Raw genomic sequence first — 24,236 nt, 5'->3', positions numbered from 1 at the left:
AGTTATTTCATTAATGCTGTGTGGTTGGAATAGCAAATTAGTCCAGTTTGAACCCTGAAAAATGAAATATTACAAACTTATAAATGCAATTGTTTTCAAGTGCTTAAAATCCATTTCTAAGCCTTGATACAAAATTATCGTATCTATAATTTCCAGTCTTGTGTCACAAATGTCAAGGTGTTTCAACAGGAGAAGGTATCGTTCAGCACTGTTATCTGCTGTGACTGCCAGGAAGGCCATAAATCATGGTTATCTGAAGGCCTGATGCTGTTCCATTTGTGTAAATCTGCATCAGGAGAAATACCACTTAATCAATGGACTGTACAACTGTACAGATAGCAGGGTGAGGGTGCCCCAAGCACATTGTGTTTTGCACGCTTTATCTTTCTTTACTCGTTTTCCTGCCTTCACCTCCTTTTATTTAGCCCTTAAAATGCAAGGTTGTAAAGAGCTGCAACTGGAAAGAGTCTTATCACAAGGAACCACCCTCAAATCAATGTGTCTTTTATTAGGCATTGTCTTGAAACTCGCCGCCATGACTTGAACTGAGGACAAGAGAAGTTGGTACATTATTGCATTAGGGCTATTGTAATTTGTAGCTTAAAAGGCATTATTTAATTTTCATCTGAAACAGATTTACAGCATATGCAATTTCAGAAAATAGGATGAAACTTACTGTCTCTTTCCATTTATGGCTCAAACACTCTGTTGGGAGGCATTGTCATTCATCACAATGTCATCTCATGGTTATTGCTTTGCCTGCTGGGTAGAAGCATTTCAGCTAAAAGTGAAAGTACCAATTGTGCTAACTGCAGTTATATGTTTGCAGTATATTGAAGAAAATGGATGTGGTCTGGGACTCAAGTAAAAAGCACAAATTCAGTGAGGTCCTGAGAAGATCCTGCCAGATGCTGTGCAACCTCAGTTCCCATGCAGGGTGACAGAAAGCTGATGTGCCTTGTCTTCTTCAGGGTCAGACCACTGGTGATTAAACAATTCTAGCAAACATGATCTCATCCTTATTTGTCTGGAACATTATGAAATACAACATGAAGGAAGTTCAGATGTGGTAGCAGAATACAAAGCACTAACACACCCAGCATGGTGCTCGAAATGTGTGCCTTTATAATCCTATATTTCCCAGACAAACACTTGTAAACATTAAAGTAAAACAAAACACATTTCCTTTTTATGAAAAAAATGCCTTAAAAACCACAGGATTAACAACACCAGGGAAGGACAATCCCCTGAAGGGCCTAAATCTTATTTCCAAAACTTAGGCCGAGTTAACTGTGTTCAAGCTGAATTTCTTCATGATAGCACATGGAAAACATTTGAAAAAAAAAATATGTGTCATGGTCAAACATATCCTGAATAGATTCTGAAATGATACCTCATGATTTGAACACTAACTAATTACATTCCAATGATGAGGGTGGGAAATGGAACTCACACATACTGGATCTGGTTTCTGGCTTGGCTGCAGGTTTTCCTGCATACACAAGAGCAAATCAATTAATCTCTCCTGTGTTGTGGTCTCATAGCTAAAGAAAATAAATCATATTCTGCTTTGCTCAAGTCAGAAGCAACACAAGGGAGAGAACTTACCTGACATTCCTGCCCCCAAAAGCAAAGACTGCTAAATATACGCTCAGGTGATAAGAAGTGATAGCATTATTTATTTTACACAGTAAAACAAAAAACATTGTGGAAAAAGCTCACTATGGTCAGTCGTTCTGTTTGCTGAATCACATTATTTTTGAAAGTAGACAGAAGATTTTGACATTATTTAACAGGTTTTTATTCAAAGGTTGCAAAAGGCTTCTCCTTTACATATCTTTCTAATGTTTCTCCTGCCCTGGCTGTGTCCAGTCATCCAGTCGGAAGAAAAAAAAAACATCACACAAGTGAACATCCCTGGAAATTAGGAGAATTACATAGACAAAATGCCTGTTCATGGGGTGAAAGCATAAGAAATATAACACAGGCCCAGACCAATGTCTCTTTGATGGTGTCTTATCTTTGGCAGCAGATTCAATTAAGGCAGGATTCATCCTATAGCCTTCTGAGTGTTTGCCCTTCAGCTGTAGCCTACTTCCCATCTCCCAGCTTTAGACACATAAGAACTTTCTGAGCTAGAAGAAGCATGTAAATCACCTGTATTAATACCCAACAAAGCATCTTATATTTATGAATTTGCCTAATCCAATAATTTCATGGGGAAAGAATTACCTGTCTGTCCTTTATTGCATCCATCCTACAGCAGGGATGATTTAATGATGTCCTAAACAAAAAAAATCTGTTCCTTTTCCTATATTTTCCTGTCGTCTAACAAGATCAGCCTGAGCTCCTATACTATTTCAGAGTTGAATATCTTCTTAATTTCAGATATTTTCACCACTCTAACCTTTCAGTCAACACTTTTGCAAAAGGAAGGGCATTATTTTTTTAGACTCCTTTAGAGAAAACTCCTCTGATTATTCTTGTTCCACTTATCTGTACTTTTCATGTTTTCCTAACACTGGTGCTGCTTTCATCAATCACAATCACAGCTGATTGCCTGACAATTTCATATTTGAACTCTTCTAAATCTCCTGTGTGAACACCACTAATTGTTACTGATCTCTTGTGCTACTGATTTGCTCTAAAATCTCTGACACTCCAATATGGGAGTTTGCACAGACTCATTCTGGGTAAAGAATGACCCCAGTGTGAAAGCCTCCCACCTCATTTACAGCAGAGACCAGTGCAAATAATTCATTTGGCTGTTCCATAATGTCTTTATCTTCCCTTGCTGCTTCTTCTCATCCTGCTAAGTGTCCAACTGTGCTGCTTCTGATGTATATACAAAAGGCTTTACTGTTAGCTCCCATTACTTCTGCAAGTTGCTCTCACTAATATTTTAGCTGGCTTTGCTGTGGCTTAACATTTATTTTGCTGGGGATTATACTCCTCCTCTGTTTTCTTTCTTTGGACACCATGTCTGTATTTTGGAAGATGTCATTTCATTCTGAATGGTGTCTATTACACTGCTGTTTTACTCTGCCATCTGCTTCTGGATGTGGCTCATTCAGAGTCCATTTTTATTGATGCTATTGATGACTAACATAGATTTACTACTGTAAAAGCATGCATGCTATTTGCAAATATTTAATTATTCTAGCTGCTGTTTCCACACCTCCCTTAAGGAGCTTTCTCCTTTTTATACAATTTCCCAACTGTTTATCTGAAGTATTTTGGTGGTGACTTAAATGTTACCAAAAAACCCAAAAGTTTCTGAATTGCTTTTTAAGTGTTCACTAAGGATAGAAACGAGAGAACAAAATAAAATAATGAAAGGTGAGCTGTCATGAAAATCTTTCTCCATTTGATTCACACATTAACTCAGAGGTTAATATTCCATTGGTGTTTGTTTCATAAATTTGCACACATCTACCTTAACATCATTCATAACATCAAGGGGCTGAAGTGGGAGAAGAGGGGTGGGGAGGCAAATTTATCCTTAAGGTACTGTACTGAATTCTTGGTCCTCTACAAAAACCTTCAAAATTATCTTTGCTAAAACCTCGAGGTGTAGTTAGGTCCTGATGCATGGCTAAATGGAAACATCAGTTTGGTTGCATGTATTTTACCTTCTGTGCAAGACACAGTGTGGTAAATATCCTTCAGCAAATCTGGATGTGAAGACTACAAATTAAGCCACAACAGGTCTTAATTACAGCTTCAGAACTTTGGGCAGAGTCTTAGGAAAACATCACAGAGTATTTGTGCTGTCTCTCTTGGCATGGATCTTCCTAAAGTAATGAATGGAAAGGGAGCCATGTTTGCATAACACTTGGGACTTGCTATGTGGTTACATATCATTATATTTTTCACAGGAATATGAGCATGTTTGTGCCATACTAAATTTCTCTTCTTTAATAGTTGTAAATGTAAATAAGTATTTATTAAACTATAAATTCTCCCTATATTTTGATCTGCTTTAAATAACAAGTAAATATATATCTCTTTTTAGCAGTCTTTAGAGTCTTGCTATATGTCTTTCACAAACAGGAGAATTTATGCAGATAACATACTATATAGATACTATATGTATAAGCTTATGCAAGTATATAAATATGCATTTTTAAGCTTGCTTGTATTCTGCATGCCTAATAGTGCAAATACAGATGCTTTTTTTCATTTTCAAGAGCATAGAATCCCTGCCAATGGGAAAGAAGAGCTGAATTTATTTTTTCATTTTCCACACTGAGATTTTTGAATCTTTTAAGAAAGCCAGGATTTTTTAAAAAATAGAAAAAATAAGCCAGGAAGACTAGAACACTGGAAAAACAGATGTCATTGTAAATGACAAATAAGAATACAATCGTGTTTTAAAAAGAAGTCTGTTCAGAAATTTTCCAATCTCATGTGGTGGTTTTGGCTGGGTTTTTTTTTTGGGGGGGAGGGGGTTGGGAGTTTTTTGTTTGTTTTGTTTTTTGGGGTTTATTTTGTTTGTTTGCTTGCTTCTTTGGTTGGTTTTTTGGGGATTTTTTTGTTGGTTGGTGTTTTTTGTTGCTTGGTTGGGGTTTGTTTTTTTTTGAGGTTTTTTTTGTTTGGGTGGTTTTGTGTGGGTTTTTTTGTATGGAAGCTTGAGTAGAGTGTAAGAATAACTCAGAAGAAAATCTCACAACTCAAATACTGTATTATGAACTAAATCAGTTTATTTTAAATTATGCTTAAATGTAATTTCTTTTTAATTAAAACCTTGGAAAATGCATAAAGGAGAACTCTTACCAGACCTTTTGTAATAAGCCTGTTCAGAGTTGTGAACTCTGGGAAGCAAAGTGCATAGCCCACAGCAGTTGACCTAGAAATCCCTGTTCTGAAATGATGCAGGGAGAGCTGACACTATTTGTCAGTGATAGCAGCGTTTGGGTGATCAAAAATTGCTTTAAACCATTTGGTCTATTTCTGCTTTTGTTTCTTACAACAATATTGAACCAACTTGCCCTTACTACAGAATGAGTCAAAAGCAATGAAACAGCAAAGGCAGACAGACCTGTGTGCTTAGCCAGAGCCATGCTTTGTCATTTTATCATACAAATCATGTCAGCTGGCGGCAGCATGAGTAATCTAAGCTTCAAACAATATCATTCTGCAGATAAATCAATGAACACAGACAGAAACAAGCTAAGTCTATTTTAGACAGCCTAATGATCAGCAGTTTTTTCTAATAGCTTGTCAGACTTCAACCTGTCAAGCCTGAAAATTTAGGGACACTGATTCACTGGAGATTTCCTGATTGCATTCCTGCTGGGCTATCTATGAATCACAATAGGAGACTCCTAGGAAAAGGGGAGAAAATGGATCGCCTTCAGGCCTTTATGAGGCACAGGTTATTGTCATGCCTCAACTAAATCCTAATTACTCTGATTAACAATGCAAGCCTGTCACTGCTCATGCATAATAGTGAAAAAGTTTGCAGTAATGACTATGAAATTCTGCCACTTCTGCTCAGGCCTCCACACGTGCCTTACTGGGGCTTTGTTGGCCCTGCGTGCCATTCACCCAGCTGCTGTTTCCAAAATAACAGGGTTGCCAGGGTGAGCTCCATTTGCAATGCAGACCAGACCTGAACATACTTGGTGAGATCAACTGGCTCACAGGATGGGCTGCAGGATTTAAAACACTTTGAGAAGTTACTGACTCTGCAGATCAGATTTCTTGCTGCTTCATATTAATTTTCCTCTTAAATTCTAAGATCTATGGTAGGTTACTATCCAAATTTAATGACATCTTTTCATAAACATATATTAGTATCCTATCTGTCTCAAAGCTTTGTCACTGCTTAACTATTAAGTGCCTCTGAGGTATAATGGAAATAATATTTAGGCAGCTGTCTGCAACAGCATATACACATCTACTTAGAAGGAAACGTCCAACAGTTTAGTGAGAGGTATAGCACTGCTTTCACTTGACAGGGAAAAAAGAAAAAGCTTTTTAAAAAGAGGAGAGAATTTAAAAAATAAGATGCACACTCTAGATTGCAGTCATCTATAGAGTTTTGCCAGTCCCAGAACATTTGCCCTCTCAGCTTCTGTTAGCACTGCAATCTGATCCTGCCCTCATCAAAACTGGCTGCAGCTCGCAGAATGAGCCCATGCTGACTCCATGCTGACACACAGCATTTCTTACCCCTCACCTCCACACCCAGACACGTTAAACACTTGCAAACTGTTGGAGTGTTCAGCAATGAAGCCTACAAAATCAAATCCTCAGTTATGCTCCAGCAGGAAAAAAAGGGCATAATTAAAATTCTTTACTTCTTGTTTCCTTATTTTAAAGGACTTATCCTGGGAGCTGCTGTGTGCTGCTTTTCCACATTCCCCAGCTGAGAGTCCACAGCTCTGAAAGAGAGTTTTGTGTTGGAAGAGCAGAAAATACTGCTACTTCTTTTGTGGATGTATACAGAGTCTTCTGCTTCACAGCCAGTGCACTTCTCAGATTTGGACTTTACCAAGCAATCAATTGAAAAGGAAAGGATGTTTGATTCTCCTTGTTTAAAGCAAAATTTCAAATTAAGCATAAGAAAAAAGCCATGGCAAAGATCTGCTTTGAAATCACAGAGCTATTTCCCTGTCAGAAGCAGCATGCTGATTTGATTAAACTTTCTCTGGAAGCTTCCAGGGCAGGCTGGCCAGCTGGCAGCCCTTTGCCCCTGGCCTGGATGCTGATGCCCTTGGCACTGTGTGCCCAGGCTCCACCCAGCACTGCCCGGCCAGCCAGCAGCTCCAGGGACCCACACAGACTGTCTCCTTGTGACAGGTATTCGGAAATGTTGATGTTTCATTCCAGGACAAACAAAATGAAATGTTGACAACCTGGAATTTCCCAGAAAACAGATGTTTCCTTTTCTGGCCAGCTCAACCTACACACACACACATACACACACACTTGCAGAATTATTAACTGCTATGTAATTACACTAGACTATATGCCCACTTCCACTGTGTGGTGTGGAGGGAATCCAGCCTTTTAATTCCTATGTTAGAGCAGCCACCAGAGAGCCACAGAGCCTGGGAAGCAGTTAGGTGCCATAACTCCTTCTTCACGGAGCATTGTGCCATGCCACGGTGTGGAGCATCTTCTGTGAAGGAGGGAGTGCTGATGTGTCTGAGCAGCCCACAGAGAGCCACAGCCCGTGGCTCACAGAACAAAGTACAGGAAAGGCATCACTGTTTGGATCAGCAGTGGCTCCATCCCCTGGGAGCGCTCAGTTTTTTTCTTTTTTTTCACAGGAGCAGTTGCAAAGTGCCAAAAGCTATCGGGAAGCCTGCATTACATCAGGCAAGCTGAGTGTACTGACCTTCTGAGCCAGCCCACAGGGAAGAACAACAGGAGGGAGATTGCAGGGGAAGATAGGACTACTTAAGTAGCAATTCATTGTGAACCACTTTTCTAAGTTGTTGATAGAAGCATCAAGTGTGAGAGAGGAAGGGGACTTATCTTCTTGCCCAAGCAGAACCCTAATGACTCCATAATGACTGCTAAATAATGTTGCCAATAATCTCCATTTAATTATACAGCTCTAGTAAGTCCTAAAAAGGAGAGAAAACACAAAAGGCATCTGCAATCCTAACAGACCCAGCAGTCCCTTAGCCCAGTTCTGTAAAATGCATGTGGATATGTAGAGAATGAGTTATCTCCTGGAAGAGAATTCTCTTCCCGTCTTTCATCTCATCTGAAAAATTCACTCATATGAAATAAATTTGCTCAGCTCTTGATACAGCCATCAATAAACTCTGTGTCTGTTGTGGCTCGTGAGCATCCAGGTAGGATCTCCTCAAGACAGAAATATATGTGATTTCACAAATCTCCTTTGGAAAGCTCTTCAGAAGCATTTTATCTCTGACCAGAGGGCACTACAAAAGCAGGGTGTTTAATGAACACAGCACCACTTCATGCAAAAATTTGAGGAATATTTTGCAGACAGATGCCTATTGTAAGAGCTGCTGACTTACACAATGGGCTTTTTAAAAGCCTGAAAATATGAATTCCCTCTTTATCATTATAAATTTTTTTACACATGCTGAAAGTCTGCAAATTGGCCTCTCTTGGAAATAACAACTTAATAGTCTTCTATGTGTACAACAGGCTAAGGAGAATATTTAAATACAAAATTCTATTTTCGGCTTAATATTCTGAAGCTTTCCTAATGCTCATTTCACTAAAATAGTTCTTCAGGCACAGCCCAGGTTCTGGCCAATACAAACACTGTTTTCATCTGGAATATTCAGCAAGATAATTGATAAAAAACATGGCATAATAGGTGAAAGATCTGTCATTTTGACTTCCACCACCAGCTCAGGAGACTTATTGTTATTATAAATAATACAAATTAAGAAAACACAGAGAACCAGATTTCTACTTACAGCGTAGAAAGAGTGCCAAATTCTGGATTTGGGGATTCAATTACAATGTGCAAGCCAGTGAAGCGGGAATGAAGAGCACCTCCAGAACTGTATTTTTGTGAAAACATAGTGTGATTTCATCCATCAACTATTGCACATTTAATTTTAGCCACATGTGTTAAATAAGCTGCCTTTAAAGCTCCAGCTGATGAACTTTGTCAGTTGCTCATTTTGGTGAATTTGCAGACCATCACCTGTCCTAACTCTCATTTATCCGTATGGAGCAGAAGTGTAGGTGGGAAAGTTCCCAAACCAAATTTGGTATTACCTTAAATTAGATGGGAATTATATTAATAAGGGAAAGAAAGGTTCTGCTAAGCAGCAGTCAAAGAAACCCCCTGTCTTAGCAGCATATAAATCTGATGGTAAGCACTGATTCCAAAATGGAGAGAGATGTGGTGCAGAGAGCAGACCTTGCCTGTGCTTCCATGGCCACGGCTAATCACCATTCCCTTGGAAAGGTATAAACCCAGTGCCAGACACTGCACCTGATTGTAGCACAAACCTGAGCTCTACATAAGCTGTGCAGGAAAAGAGGCACAGTCACATCCACTCATCTCACTGCAAACACCACAGAAATCTGAGCAGCTCACAGCTGATGGCAAACTCGAGCAGCATGGAACTAGACTGCCCGGATTCCTGAGCGAGGTACCCCAGAAAAGGGCAGGCAGCAGGCTCCTTCCCAGCACCCAGGGGCTTCTTTTCCCTGGGCAATAGAGACAGGGAAGAAAAAGAAAAGTAAGCAGAAGGAGATGCCAAGGGAAGAAGCTGAGTTCAGAGAAGAATACAAGTCCCAAAAGGCCATGGGAAATGAGGAAAGGCTCTGTATTCCTCCAGTGGAAAATATTAGATCATGAACACAGTCTGAAATGCCCTTATTAGACAAGCAGCAGCCATTTCTCTTCTTCTAACCTCATTTTTTTCCATTAAAAAATAAAATAAAATTGGGCAGTTGATGTGATTCAGCTCCTGAACTGGCTTTTCTAGAGGTAACGCTTCCTGTCTGAGGTACTGTTTCTGGCTCACTGGATTTCCTGGCTGAAATTTTCAAAGTCACCTAGGGAACCTGTGTGTTCACACATGTACCATGAATTTAAGCAGGAAATGTCATCTGAACCCCATGAGCAGATGTGAAATATTCTGGGATGTTGGGTTTTTTTAATCCCTCTCTTTTCACATACTCTATATTTGCTGCATCTTTTATCAGTCTTTTTGCTTCTTTGTTCTTTCTCCTCATAGGTTTTCTTTCTACTAAGGCTCCTCACATTTCACTCCCTACTGATTCATATTTCTCTTTTTTTGCCTATAGCTACTACCTTCTTCTGTGGTTTTGACTTTCTTTTGCCTCCAGATGGTCTCTCTTCATCTTCACTGCTTTGTGTCATCAGTCTGACCTATCTGGCCAGTTGCCCCATATATAAAAGCTGAACCATCTCTCCTGTTCCCAACATGACTTATAAAATGGGAATTCATTTCAGGACTTCCTCCCCAGCAATGAGGCTATATAGATCATCCAAGCTCCACGCAAGAACTTCAACACAACTGCAGAAACACCCTCTTCAATATTCCATGGTATGGGGGAGCAGGGAGGGAGAGAGACAGGGTGAAGAGGAATTGATCTACATCTGCTTTTCTTGGTCATAAATCACTACCTATAAAATGTTCAAATGGCTTTGAACTCTGATACCTGCACCAGGCTGTTCCACAATGTCACAGATTTTCCACTGGCATCTCTGGTGTGCTGCAAATGCAAATTCATGCCTTACTTGGCAGGTTCAGACACTTGACTGTCCATGAATTCCCAGGTGTGCTCTGTACTTGTGCACATATATGCAAATGTTGGTGTTTACACCCACCCTGTACCACTGATTTAGAGCTTCCTCTCCTGTATCCAGATTATTTCTGTGGTAAAATAGGAAGGTAGAAGCTGTCACTGCTCCAAATGCCTTCAACTATTCTCCAGAATACAGATGTGTCTTTAATACTGCTCCTAGTCTGGAACACAAGCTTATTGAAAATAATGAAAATCAGATAGCTGATGCACTTTTGCTTCATTATTCAGAAGAAAATATGTTCTGATGTTGAACCATGCAACATGTGATTATGCATTTGGCTCCATAGGCACAATACCCCATCACTAAATTAAAAAATGTCTAAAAAATTACAATCCCAGATTAATTTTTAATGGGAAAAAGGCAATTAATGTATCTTAGTATATATCTGAGAAATTACATTTTTTAAGTCTACATTTTAGCCTAACACCCACACAACTGCACGACTTCTTACTTTAAAATATTTAGGTCCTTTGAGGTCAGCCTTCTCTTTGCAGAACTTACTTACAAAAAGCTATTAGAGTCTGCCAATTCTGCAGTGCAAAATTTATAGCAACAGGTCAAAAGACAGTTCCTAGAGGAATTCAGCAGCCCTTTGTAGTAAATCAGCAGTCATGTCTTTGACAAATGTCTCCTGAGTCCAGCAATAACTGTTCCTCTGTGCTGAAAGATAAAACAGTGGAGTTGTATAAGTCATGAAGTCACACAGCAGCAAGGAACTGGTAAATGACTGCTGAGGAAGAAAAGGTTAACCCAGTGCTCATGGGCACTGAACTTAGCAGCTCTGGAAAACAAGATGGAAGCCTACCTGGGCACGTGATTTCAGGTGTGCTGCTCATGTATAAAATGAACAGAACCATGGAGGATAATAAGGCAATTGCTGTAACCCAAATGAGAGATATAAAACTTTTTCAGGTGGATTAAGCTCTCTTCAAACATACCTATTTTCATGGAGTTGTGAACTTCTTGTTCAGCCTGTTCCTTGATAATTCTGTTGGAATGCAGGGCCTACAAGCAAGGAGCAGGAGTTCCTCCAGGCTCCATTTCAGTGCTCCAGGGGCCAATCCTGCAGCTACAAATGACACAAGCAACCTCTGCTTGTGGGACCACTGTTCACACAAAGGTGGTTTTTTTTTTTTTGCCTTTCATGTCCACATCTGCTCCCCTGATAAGATGCACTCAAGCCAAGGAGAATATTTTTCACATCTGTAAGCTGGTCCATGCAGAGATGCTGTGGGCTGAAGAGGGACCAAAGAGGCACTGGCTGGCTTGAAAGGATGAAGGCAAGGTTTATGGGTCAGTTTTCACCCCGCAGAAGCAGCTCTCCCCTGGGAGGTGTCATAGCAGCCCTGCATTTCAACACCACGAGAGGCTAGACAACGTCAGAAGCCACAGCAGCCTGTTTGCAGACTGTCAGTGCCTCATCATTTTAACCTCAGGGCGGGTGAGAGCTGATTGAGTTACACACTTGCAGGGGTACCTGGGGCTCTGGTACCCTCAGTCCTTGGGCAGGGTGAGATTTGGAATGACCACAGTGCTTTGTCGCTGCAGAGGTTCACAAGTTTCTGCCACTGGAATAGGATAGCAGAGGATGGAGGTGACTGACGCAGGAGGAAAATGAATAGCTCACATAATTCTTCTGGCTGAGATTTATGGGCCCATCTCATCAAGATTAAATTGGTGGCATTGGCTCAAATGAAAAATAGGTGTGAGAAGCAGCTTAATTTGACAGCATGAAAATTTGTCCCCTGCTGGCAAAGAAATCTCTTTACTTTTTCTCTTTAAAAAACCCAGTCTAGTAAAAAAAAAATTGGACTAACTCCCATCCAAGCTATCAAAAAAGTCAGTACAGTCAAAAAAACTGGATTAACTTCCATCCAAGCCATCAGATCACAATCCAGGTACTGGAATCATGCTAGAAAAAATATTATTTCATATTCTTTTCTTTCCAACTCAGTATCTGGCTGCTTTCCACCAGGAGAAGGAAGGCCTCCCTCTGAGAGGAATGGCACCAAGCCCTCAGCAATTTTTTTGCACTTTTTGGGGGATTGCTTATTATGATTCCCTTTTTGGTGGCATTTCATCTCTATAATCTCAGGAGTAAATGCCTGTCTAGACTGGTCTATTAAGGATTTTCTGAAAATGTCCTGGGGTTTTTGGTAATAGTCTTCTGTACCTACTAATGAAGATGTGTCTTTACTATAGGAAACAGTGCTCATCACTGTTTCTGAAATTATTTCATTAACTGTGCCTGTACAGGTAAGCCCAAATCGCTTACCTACAAGCACAGAATTCTGGATGAAAGAGAATGTATTCAGGACTAGGCATTTACACAAGGAAGTTCCTCCAGAATAATAAATTATTTTAGAAGGAAGATAGAGGCATCATTATTTCTGGAGAAGCAACATCTAAAAGTTCTCTCTGTGGATTCACACTTAATACACTCGATACTGGGGGAAGCTATTTTGTGGTCTGGAGAAGGAGACGTTTTAAAACATGATAAAGTGCAGGACTAATGAACCACTGAGATCTTCAGTGTCTCTTGCTTCTTTACATCTCCCATATTACTAAATACAATACAGTAAAATTTCATGCACAGGGACCAATGAATAAAGACATAAAATGCATCATTATGCCATACTCAAAGGACATTTTAAAGTTCTTTCTGTCGGTGTAACGTAATATAGGCTACCAAGGACTATAACTAGACTCTATGGATAAACCTAATACAGAGAAGTCTAAACTTTATAGGGAAGAGATCTCGTGGTCTCTACTTTGCTGATGCTTGTGAGAAAGAGACCAGGTTATTACTGTAATTCTGGTTCTCTCTATGAGGAGGACACTCTCAAATCTACTGTTCTAGTGCATTCTAGACTAATTTTTTTTCCCTTCCAAATTCCTGCAAAAGCCTAGAAGCTCTGGTTCTCTTGAGATCCCAGATTAAATGCTAGAGCCCAGCATTTCTGCTCCTTTTCCTGTGTACCAGCTACATCATGGCCTTCACCATCCTATTTTGCCCCAAGAGTTCCAGCTCACTCAGACAGCTATCCTCAAATGTGTGGAGGAATCAGATTGGTTTCCTTCAAAAAATTGTTGCCAAATTCTTGACTGTAGCTTCCTCGAATAATGTAGTCTTTCCTATCCTCCTTCCACATCTGCACAGGGATATTGGACAATTAAAGCCCAAATGGGAAAAACAAAAGAGAACAAACAATTATTTCAACAGCTACGAAGTATAAAACAGTCAGGACTCAGGGCTGCTGCTTTATGGAGCCACCATTCGATCTCAGACGAATGCAGTCTGCTTGCATGAAAGTTCACAGCAGTCGAGTGTTCCTAAATCTGCTCTGTGAAGCTATTCTTACTACTTGCCAGGCTCCAAACTAATACCTAGGTCCCCATCAAAACCAAACATGCTTTATAAACCTGAACTAAACCATCAGCAAGTACATCTTCATGCTGCTCTTTTCTTCCTAACCCAGCTGACAAAAGCTGCATGAGACATTATTCCAACTCAAAGATGCTTGGCTGTGGACATGTTTCCAGAGAGCAAATTAATTCACAGTCTGAGCAGCTCGAGAGCCTTTTTGGTTAATATGCTATCAGCAAAAAAAGACCCCACAGAACAAATATGCACAAGGGACACCACTATACAAACAGGAAACTAAGAACAAAAGTTTCACAAAGACCCTTAGGAACATTGCTGTACCTACCTTGTCGCTGTTGAGCAGCTAGCAGAGTAATGAATGCATCAGTTCTCAGTGGCAAGAAGGAATGACCTTTATTGTTTTGATTTCATCACATATATAGAGTTCTCAAAAGTCACCCAGATTGGTCAGTTAGAAGCCTTCCTCCAGGCCTGATTGGCCAGGCCTGCACTGCCCAAGTTCTGGGACACTGTTCCAACAACATCCAAACTTTATCTTTATTTATAAAACACAAGAAAATTTCTCATGGGAAAAACCTCTGCTAGCCACACTACCTGATTAACCTCTGGAGCACTCTGACGTTAATGTGCTTGGGGGAACTAAAAAAAGGAACTCTCAGGTAGACTGGATGTGTGGTTCAGTATCAGCTGGGGCATGGGGGAATGCCAAGATCTATGCCATAGCAGGTTCTGCCCACGTTTGCACCCTTAACATCTTATGTATGCCTGTGGCCCTGTACATAAGGAGGTGTATTCCCAGCTTTTCCTATGGTGTGGAAGTGGCTACAAGCTTGGCCATGTTTTAACTTTTGTATTTGAAAATCAAAGTGTTTTGTAGCTGAATTTCCACCATCTGAGCCTTAAAACCCACAGGGAGGCAGCTGTAAATAGCAATCCCAAAGGGAGCCCTGTTGCCCACCTCCTTCCCTGCAGTGCTCCCTGAGCTGGCTGGAGCAGCACAAAGCTTGCCTCAGTCCTGGGCTGTAGCTTATGTAAAATTAATTTCTTTCTGACTTATATAAAGCTGATCCCAGTCAGCGTGAAAGAATAGATGGCAAAGGAGGGATATAAGGTCAATGGGTGCTTGAAATCCACAGTTTCAGAAAATTTTTTCAGGTGTTCCTCTTCCTCCCTTCTTGCTCCTCGCTCCCCTCACCTTCCATTTTCCTTTACAGCCACATTTCTCTCCCTTTTCACATATCTTTCCATTCCCTGCTGCTGCACAAAGGTCTTTCACAAACATCAAGATAAACTAATTTACAGCCAGGTTTTCTGGAGTGTTGAGGTCCCATCGAGGTTCCCAAATACCTGTCAACTTTTCAATAGTTCGAGGTTGCTGGGCATTGAACATATTTGCGAAATCTAACATATATTTAACCAGGATATGAGGTCTTCCAAGATTAGTTGTATGCTGGGGTCCTATGTTCCCTTGGCTAGACACAAACAAAATTTGGGGTGAGCAATTACTTGCAAGTTGCTAACAAAGCAGTAGCCTAACTTGTGCAGACAGAAATGGAGGTTTTTTCTCTTCTGGAGTCTCTTACATTCATAATCTACTTTTATGTAATTTACATCAGAAACAGGCCAGAATGAGCTGGAGAAATAAGTTAGAGTGGATCAGGCAGAGAAGAGATTCTTGGCTCTACCTGCTAGCAGCTCCACATTTTTTTAAAAACTGCACTTGGGTTTAATAGTTTTGGGTGGCTCACTACAATGTTTTCTTCATGTAAAAAGCAAAGCAAGGAGGATATATCTTTCTGTAACACTGCCTTTTGAATCGATGAGTGTCATGGCAGCCATCCCAAATCTCCTACTAAGAAACACCTCAGGTGTCTCAAAATCATGAGATTTTAAAAACACTTCGTCACCATTTTGACTTCTTACTATTTGTTTCCTGCATTTGAAATCCATTTGAGGTCACATTATCAAGTGCTTGTCCACTTGCAAGTCTAGAAATGCAGCCTTACCAAAAAAGAGCAATCTGGGCTTCACAGATAGTCATCTGAGTACAGGAAATAAGGATTTACTTGTGAGGCTCGCAATAAAATCCTGAGATCTGGCAACATTAACAGTGTGATCATTACTACAATTAATGGGAGCTTCAGGAACCCTCACAGGAGATAATAATTCCTCTCTGTGCTTTCCCATAAAATTGCTATAAGGCTTAGCTTTGTATGTAGCTGCCAACATGAATTAGTCAAGAACAATTCATATCAAACAGTCCTTATTTCCTACTCTAGTAAGGCAGAGATTTTGTGAGAAAAAAGCAGCATAAAAATGCTATATTTCTATTTCATAAATCACTGAATCATAGAATGGTTTGGGTTGGAAGGGAATTTAGAGATCATTTATTTCCAACCCCCCTGACATGGGCACCTTCCACTAGACCAGGCTGCTCACAGCTCCATCCAGCCTGGCCTTGAACACTCCCAGGGATGGAGCATCCACAGCATCTCTGGGCAACCTGTGCCAGTGCCTCACCTCCCTCATAGTAAAGAATTTCTTCCTAATATCTAATCCAAACCTACTCTCATTTTAAAGCCATCACCCCCTCTCCTGTCACTTCTTGATACTTGAGGAAGTTTCTTTATATCATCCCAGATGACATTACTATTAGCAAATTAGCAAAACAAAATAACAATTGACAGAAAATAATCCAAGACAGATGCCTGTATGATTCAAAGCTATAGAATCTGCTGAAAAAAACATAGCTAAAAAGAAATGAGCAGAGGCACATTATCAGACTACAGGGCTGTATAATGTGGTATTTCCCAGGCATCCCTCCTGGGCCAGTTTAATATTTTCATTATTAAAATTGCTTCTTACATTTTCAAACAATGAGGAAGCTTTTGGGGCCTGGAGGCACATTGAAGATGATGACTAGTTTTCAGAAAAGGCAGAGGAAGTGGTCAAACAGTCTTGAAAGTACAGTAATAGGATGTGAATTACTAAGCACAGTGGCAGGGATCTAAACAGGAATAACCATGTGCACATTCAGAACCAGTAATGATCACTTCTGCAGAAGAGGTTTTGGAGATAAAAGTAGTTCATACACTAGATATGATGTCATGCAGTTGGAATGAAAAAAAAATAAAGGGGGAATAAAAGAAAAAAATAAATAACCATGCTGCATTGTATAAACACTTCTGGCAGAAACAAGTAATAATCATTTTTCTTTGACTCATGATGCCAAAACTATAAGTGAAGTTCCATTCCCAGTTTAAGACACTGAATTTCTAAGAAGAGGTAAACTCATATAAAGACAGAATTGAAGAGAAATTATAATAATCTTTAAATATATACATAGTAGCAAGAAAAAACAGTCTCACATTAGGACAGAAGAAAATAACAAATCTAAGTAAAAACAATGTAGATTTAGGTTAGTCTTTAGTTCTGGGCAATTTCCAATGAATATAACTTTTATAAGAAAAAAATTTTATAATTGGACAATCTAATGAAAGAAATCCCACAAATCGCTATAAAATAAAATAATTTGATTTTGTAGTGTACCATTCCTGCTGAATGTCAAATGGGTAAGTTTGTGCCACATCAAACGCAAACTACACCAAGTGACTTGTACTGCAGTTAAACAAAGTTTGCAATTAAGAAGTGATGCAGAGTACTTTAGTATTTTTTAATTATGTGCAAAAATAGCTAAAAGTACCCAGATCATTCTGTTTCCAACTATTTGTTTTCAGTTATTGTTTCAGGCTTTCTCTACTATGCAGTGATTGAAATTATCTGAGTGGTGATTTGTGGAACTGGGGTCAGAGACATAAGTAAAGCAGTGTAGGCTAGCTCATGGGGAGAATTTAACTTCATCTATCCTGTTGGATAATTTGATGCTGCTTGGTGTTCTCAGCATCTTTTCAATATAAATACAAAAAAAAAAATGTCCTACTCATTTGGAACCAGAAAACTGAGGTGAAATTCCACTAAGACCAAATAAGTTTTCCTGGAAAATACTCACAACAAAGAAAAAAACATTGAATAAATTAATAAATCAGGTAATTTATAGAAGTGAAAAGTCCTTTTCACATATCACCATTAGGTGTATGGTGTCTATGCTTTCAACTAAACACACTGAGGAGCTGAATGCATTGCAAAAACATGGACTCTCACTTTTATTAGCATGCCCCTTTTTTGAGAAATCTAAAAATTTGGCAAGGAAATTAAGAAGTTAATTTAATCTGCTTATTGTAAAAATAGCCAAGGGCAAAGAAGATGTACTGATGTTAAATGATAACGTTTCGTTTCTTTCCTGTCCTGAAAGGTGATATGTGTTAGAACTAATGCCCCTTGGCACAAGAGTTTGCTGGAATGTACTGGTTTAGCAAGGATCAGTGATCTTAAAGCTTTCCAAAGTGGGTGCAAATGTCAGTCCACCGAGTAATGAGCACCAGGGAGGATTGTTCCCTACAGGATCTGTCTAAATAAATACGAAACTACTAGCTGTCAGTCTGGAAAAAGGGTCAAAGGCTATTTTTTTTTCAGCTGATTGCTTGTTTGTCAGGCATACAAAACAATACATAAAAAACAAGGAAATGAGGAAATACCAACCAGCATATGGGAGAGCTTTATGAGACTGATCAGTGTGTAGAACTGGACTGAAGACTCATGTGAAAATCATGAAAACTTCTTTCTTTGCCTCTTTCTTTCTTTCTTTCTTTGAAAGAAAATATTTTGTTACTGCATTGTGGATATGCAGTTGCTCCAGTATTTGGACTGAGAGTATTTTCAAAGAAATATTTGGTGATGATTCAAGAAGTGAAGTCTGTGTAACTGAGTGGTGACTCATTTCTCATGAATAGTGGATTACTCTGGGACAATAGTGGTTTTTTAATGTATTGTGATCAGCAGAGCCACGGAAGTCTATAAACTACCTGCTCTGTGAGTCTGTGAGAGGTAACAAAGAAAGCAAGAAAAAAGTGTCCACAGGCTTCAATGCAGAGTGCTGTACCTAACTAGATGAATGCTAGAGAACAAGAAGTGGAAAATATTTAAAACCACTGGACTAAACGGTAATCAAATAGTTTATAAAAAAAATAGAGGTTGAGATATACTTACTAAGGAGCCAGTCCATCTCCTACTGCCTTTAGTTAGAGCTTGAATGGCTCCCTGGTTCAAAGCCCATTGGAGTCAGTGTGAGTCACTGACAGACTTCAATGGACGTAGCTGTACTTGAAAATCAAGCATTTTATAAAATATTAATTTGTTTGCAAATTGCTCATTTATAGATAGGAACTAAGTTAATCAAATAAATATTTTGTTGTAAATTATTTGCCCTAAATCCAGTGCTTACCTAGTTTCCCTCCAAACTTCTGTATAATATCTGCAAACCTACACTGTAAACTAAATGGAGTAACACTGAATTCCAGCATTCCATGGAGTTCCTTTTGAAGGTTTTATATGCTACATATACACTATATTCATATTTAAAACAGCTGTTTAACATATGAGGATTTTACTACTTAGTTTACTTCTACCATTTTTCCATTAATAAATCCACCATATATGCAGGCTTACGAACTGACTAAAACAGACCCAAATGTTCTAAATACACAGTCAGTTCATTAATAAATGATAATAAAGAAAAGGAAAAGTACAGTTTTTCTATTCATGCTAGCTGAAAAGATACACGAGAAACAGACTGATCATCCAGTTTCACAGACCACAGAATAAAAACATGTAAGCCTTCACCTAGCAAAAAAAAAAAATTCACATATTTTGAAACAACTTAAAGAAAATTCCAGAAGAAAATAATTAGAGGCACATCTCTTTCTGGCGCTGGTCTTGCTCTTGTCTCAGTGTCAGGTAATGCAGGTGTATTTTCTAAAACAAAAGCACATCCCAGATTTTCAAATGTACCTAGGGATCTCCTTGGCTCTACAGAAACCAGCTGCATCATGTCTCCACTCAAACACATAAAACCAAAGGCACCAAAAGCCTCTCCTCTTCTAAGAAACTCTGGGTCATAAAATGGCTGCTCTCAGATTCACTGTCAATATTGAGCCTAACAACTAAAAGTTTATACAGTTCAGAGAGCCTGTGAGCTCTCGCTGCCAGCACAGACACTCTCACCCTTTCTACTCAGACTCAATGGCAAACTGTGCTGCAGGTCTGCTCTGGGTGGAGACGACAAACAGATGAGTTCCCACACTTGTATGCACTTGGGTTCTTTTGGGCAATTTTAGATGAATTCAGAGGTCACTGGAAAGTGAACCCTGACAGGACGGAATGCTTAAATTACAAGACAAAAAGCAAACAAACTTGACCCCCACTCTTCATGATGGCTCTGACAATTGTGAAATGAGAGAAAAAAAAAAAGAGGAAATCACTGAAGGTTTGTTAGGAAAAAGCATCTTGTTGTGCAATATAGTAGTATATGCCTCTGTGAAATGGGGAGTTTAAAATCCACTGTATCTTTCCGTTTTTCTAATTCTCTTCTCCCCCTAAAAATTCATGGACTCAGGACAAGCGTGGCACACACTAAGCATTCCAATTGCTTTTGAAAGGAGCGTTTTGCTAGTGGAAAATGTGCTGTCTCTTTGATTGCAAATGTAGTTGATTGTGAGGAGAATGAAAGGGTGACCTATGACATGACCTGCTAGCACAGTAAGGTCATTTTTTTTTTCCCCTCCTCACACAAAAGATAAGAGGCTGACTGCTTACAAAGTGTTCTGGCAAATGGACAAATTAGGACTGCCTGGACTCCCGCTCCGGTCAGGCAAGTTATTCTAAGTGAAGATAAGTGAAAGTTTGAAATGTTTTGAGGAGGAGGAGGTAGACTGCGAGCTTTCATTCCTTCCCCAAATGGATGGATTGTGAAGGAAGAGAGCAGTGCAAGAATGGCTGGCCCAGGAGGTTCAGGTTTCAGACTTCAAGTTTCCATAGCTGAGCAGTAGAGAGGAGGAGGAGGATGGGATGGCTGCATGGCTGTAATGTTGGATGGCAGCAGCTCAGGACAGCAAGCCTCTGTTTGACTCCCAAACTGACCATTTGTTTTCTGTAAGGCACCACACAACAATAGACAGGCAAACAAAATCCTCCTTTGAGATGCTGAAGCACAAGCCAGATCTTGGGTAAAATTCCTGCAGCTATGTTAGCACAGCATTTTATTTGAATAACACCTGTCCATTCAGGACGACTCTGGCATTGTGAAAATTCAGCTTTATGGCTTTTAAATCCAAACTTGCATTGGCTGGTCAGGTCAGTGCCTGGGCCAGTTTCTGTCTGTGTGTGTCCACATGCATAAACTGACTCTTGATCTACTGTCAGACCAACATTTCAAGCTCTGTGTGAGTCAGGGAAAATGTTTTCATACCTTGGTGGTGTGTTATGTGATAAAATTATCTGTGAATGAGAAGTGTTCAAATAGGCTTGTGCTGTTCATTTATACACCTAGCTAGAAAACTGAGCTGCTTTTTAGCAAAACTAGGGTCAGATTTCAACTGAGCCCTCAGCGAGGCTCTAGTTTGGGTGAAAGTCCCCTGGTTCCAACAAATAAACAGCCTAAAGCTCAATCATTTTAGCACAGAATTGCTTTGAGATTTGGGGTTTGAACCCTAACCCTCAGTGTAGAATTCCTGAGTATGAACTCATTCAAACCAAAGCCAAAGCAAAGGTTTTCATGAAACCCAGGAAATCTGAAACACCAACTTTCTTAACAGTGCTACAAAGCTAGCTTCAGAAAACCACTGAAAAGACCAAACACCACCAAAAAAATTAAACAGACTGAAAATGTCATCTTCTGGAAATGCTTATTTCTTCTTACAAAACTGGCAGGTTCTCTAATTTCTGTTTGATCTGCTTCAGAAATATACAGTAATCAGTAAAGTTCCACCTGAAGTGTATCTGGCACATACCTGGTATCAGCTGCAAATCAAGGAACTCTCTGATCAAAAGCAGAATCTGAATCCCCCACCATAGGGTGACAGGACAGATATATGTTTTCAACACATTCATGGAAAGTTATCAAATGTGGTGCTTTGTGATTTCCCTTCACAAACTTTTTTTTTCTTTAATAGAAATGAAATATTATTGGGAAGTTCTGGAAAACTAGCAAAATGAGACATGCATCCCAGCATCACCCTGATGAACCAGATTTGCACCATCTGACAGAATGTCACCATCAATTCATCTGGGCTCTGGTCCAGAGTGCTCTTTAAGCAAGCATTGTCTCAAAGCATGGCAGCAGTCTCCTGCAAGGGTTCATATGTTTTATATGAAGAGCTTTCTTTAGCCCTTCACAGGGTCTGGAGCTGTGTTAAGAGAGGTAAGGGAGAGGCAAAGCTGAAGCTCATTCTTGCATAAAGTATGAGCACAAACCTTTCCTTTTTAGTAATTTTCTTAGTAATAAAAATGAGCATATAAATGACCTTCTTAGCCCCATCAAAATCAAATCTGTAATATAAAATAATCAAGAGAAGTGATTCTGTCCTCCATCCCCTGTGTCCCCCATCCCCACTGCACACAATTCCCATTCCCTTCTGGTGGAAACTGTGGGAAAATTCAGTCCTGTGTATCTGTCAAGCCAAGTCTTCGTCTGTGACCAGAACAATGAAGACAGAGAATCTGGAGATCATTTCCCTCAACACTGCCTTGGACATGCTGATATTATCATGGTGCTGTAGAGCATCCATACCTCCTTTGTCATGATTATATCTCTAAAAAATGTGGGCATATCTGCACAGTGATTCACCATTAGGTTAAAATGAGCAAATTCAAATAGAAACTTTTATTGCCCCTTGTTTTAGAATATAAAACAAAATGCTTGACATCTGGTCTCTTTTAATGGCATCTGGAGCTGTATCTAAAGAGATACTGGAAATTCAGTTTCTTCAATTGCATTTGAATTTCAGTATTACTTACTTTAGCAGAACAAACTTGTCGTTTTGGAGCTAGTTAAAATTACAGAGCAAGAGAAAGATACTCTAAAGTTCCTTTTAAAACCAGTTAAAATCAGCAACTATACATTGTACACCCTTTCTTTGATCTCTGGACAACAAATAGCAACCTCAGCTTAGAGGCAGGATGGGAAGGAGAAGCTGAGGAAATAAAACATTCATTGAAAGGCACCATCAGCTGTCATTCAACCTCAGGGTAAGACACTGCCAGCTACCTTTTCAGATCACTTTTTGATTTCCAGCTTGCTTTTTTTTTCCTTTCAGGGAGTAAAAAACTTACCAGCAGCTTCTGACATGTTTCAGATGAGCCATTTCACCATTCTACAGCCTCCATGCAGCATTATCTTCTATCTTCCAGCTGTCATTTGGAGAGCCTCCAACTGCTGGTGTGGAACTGCTCCTGATGGATACAGCAGCTCATGTGTTAAGGTTTGCTGGCAAAGGGACTGTACAAGTTCAGAAGATCTCATGGCTAGTGCATGGACAAAAGCTTCTGCTCTGAAATACCTCTGTCTTCAGTGTAAATAAATATTTACATGAATTATGTGAATTTGCATGATTACTGAATCATGAGGAATATGCAGGGCTTTGGTAGCTAATTCCAGCTCTGCAAGGAACTGAGTAATAGCTCAGCAATCAGCACTTTGTTTGGATGCAGTATCAGATTCATAAAGCTGCTATGTTTTGGTCACTGGAAGGAGCAGAGATATCTATTGTGTTACCACTGATCAGCTGCAGTGTAGCATTGATGCTTCACAACTGGTGAAGTTGGAGGCAGAAAAACCAAAATTGAAACTCTCTGACTTTTAATCTACATTACATCAGTTTAAAACTGGGACAGACTTAAGACAGATATGGCCAGTAACCAACAGTTCCTGCAGTTCTGCTGCCAGACAGTAATTTATTAAGTTGCTATAACTCAGCTGTCTGTCTGAAACCTAGCACATTCAGTTAATGAACACTCAGTAATTTTTTTTAACCATGCTGAGATTTCTATTAAAAGCATTCGATTTGGGTTTTTGAACACGGCTGCTGGGCTTTAGAAGGAGAAGGGAATTATTTAACTTCTTCTCATGCATATAGAAAAATCAGGGTTTAAAGTTTCTTCTTGTTTTCCTGATTCCTATCAAATGGCTCCCACACTCACTTTCCAAATGGCATCTATCCCCAGCTCATTACAAACACTGTTACTATTTAGCCAGAAAAGCAGCAGGTTCCAGGAGCACCTTGACTCCATATTCCATGCTCCCAAAAAATTGCTAAGCTAACAAGTGCAAAATAAGGGCTTTAGAACATTTAACATGTGGCGACAGAACTGAATATTTGCAAGTATATTGTTGCACTGCAAGAACATCAACAGCAATAGGATAAGCTGTATCTCTACTCATTGGGCCAAATTCTGCTGCCTGTTTTCAATGCAGTTACCCCAGTGAAATCAGCTGAGTGACTCCAGATTTATATTCATGTAATGGAAAGCAGAATCTGACTCACCATATGGAATCAATTTGGAAAGAAGTCTAGTTGCGAGTTTTATCTACAGCTTATTAAATTGTTCATTTTTCTTATTTTCTTATTTCTATTTTTCTTGGTTTCCTTGCAGGTTGATAAGCAGTCTGAA

General features: G+C 39.5%; 1 long non-coding RNA gene across 1 annotated transcript in view; it reads left to right on the top strand.

Moving 5' to 3' along the window:
• LOC146439283 (uncharacterized) overlaps positions 1-8,920 on the top strand; it is a 128,847-nt gene extending 119,927 nt beyond the window's left edge. The window contains exon 3 of the long non-coding RNA XR_014851237.1: positions 7,281-8,920. This is a non-coding gene — a long non-coding RNA (uncharacterized LOC146439283). The remainder of the gene's footprint in view (positions 1-7,280) is intronic.
• The last annotated feature ends 15,316 nt before the right edge of the window (positions 8,921-24,236 follow it).

Source organism: Lichenostomus cassidix, chromosome 3 (assembly GCF_008360975.1).
Source record: "Lichenostomus cassidix isolate B80296 chromosome 3, HeHo_3.0, whole genome shotgun sequence".
Lineage (NCBI taxonomy): Eukaryota > Metazoa > Chordata > Aves > Passeriformes > Meliphagidae > Lichenostomus > Lichenostomus cassidix.
The sequence above is the reverse complement of the archived record's forward strand: the minus strand, read 5'-3'. Positions and strand labels throughout refer to the sequence as shown.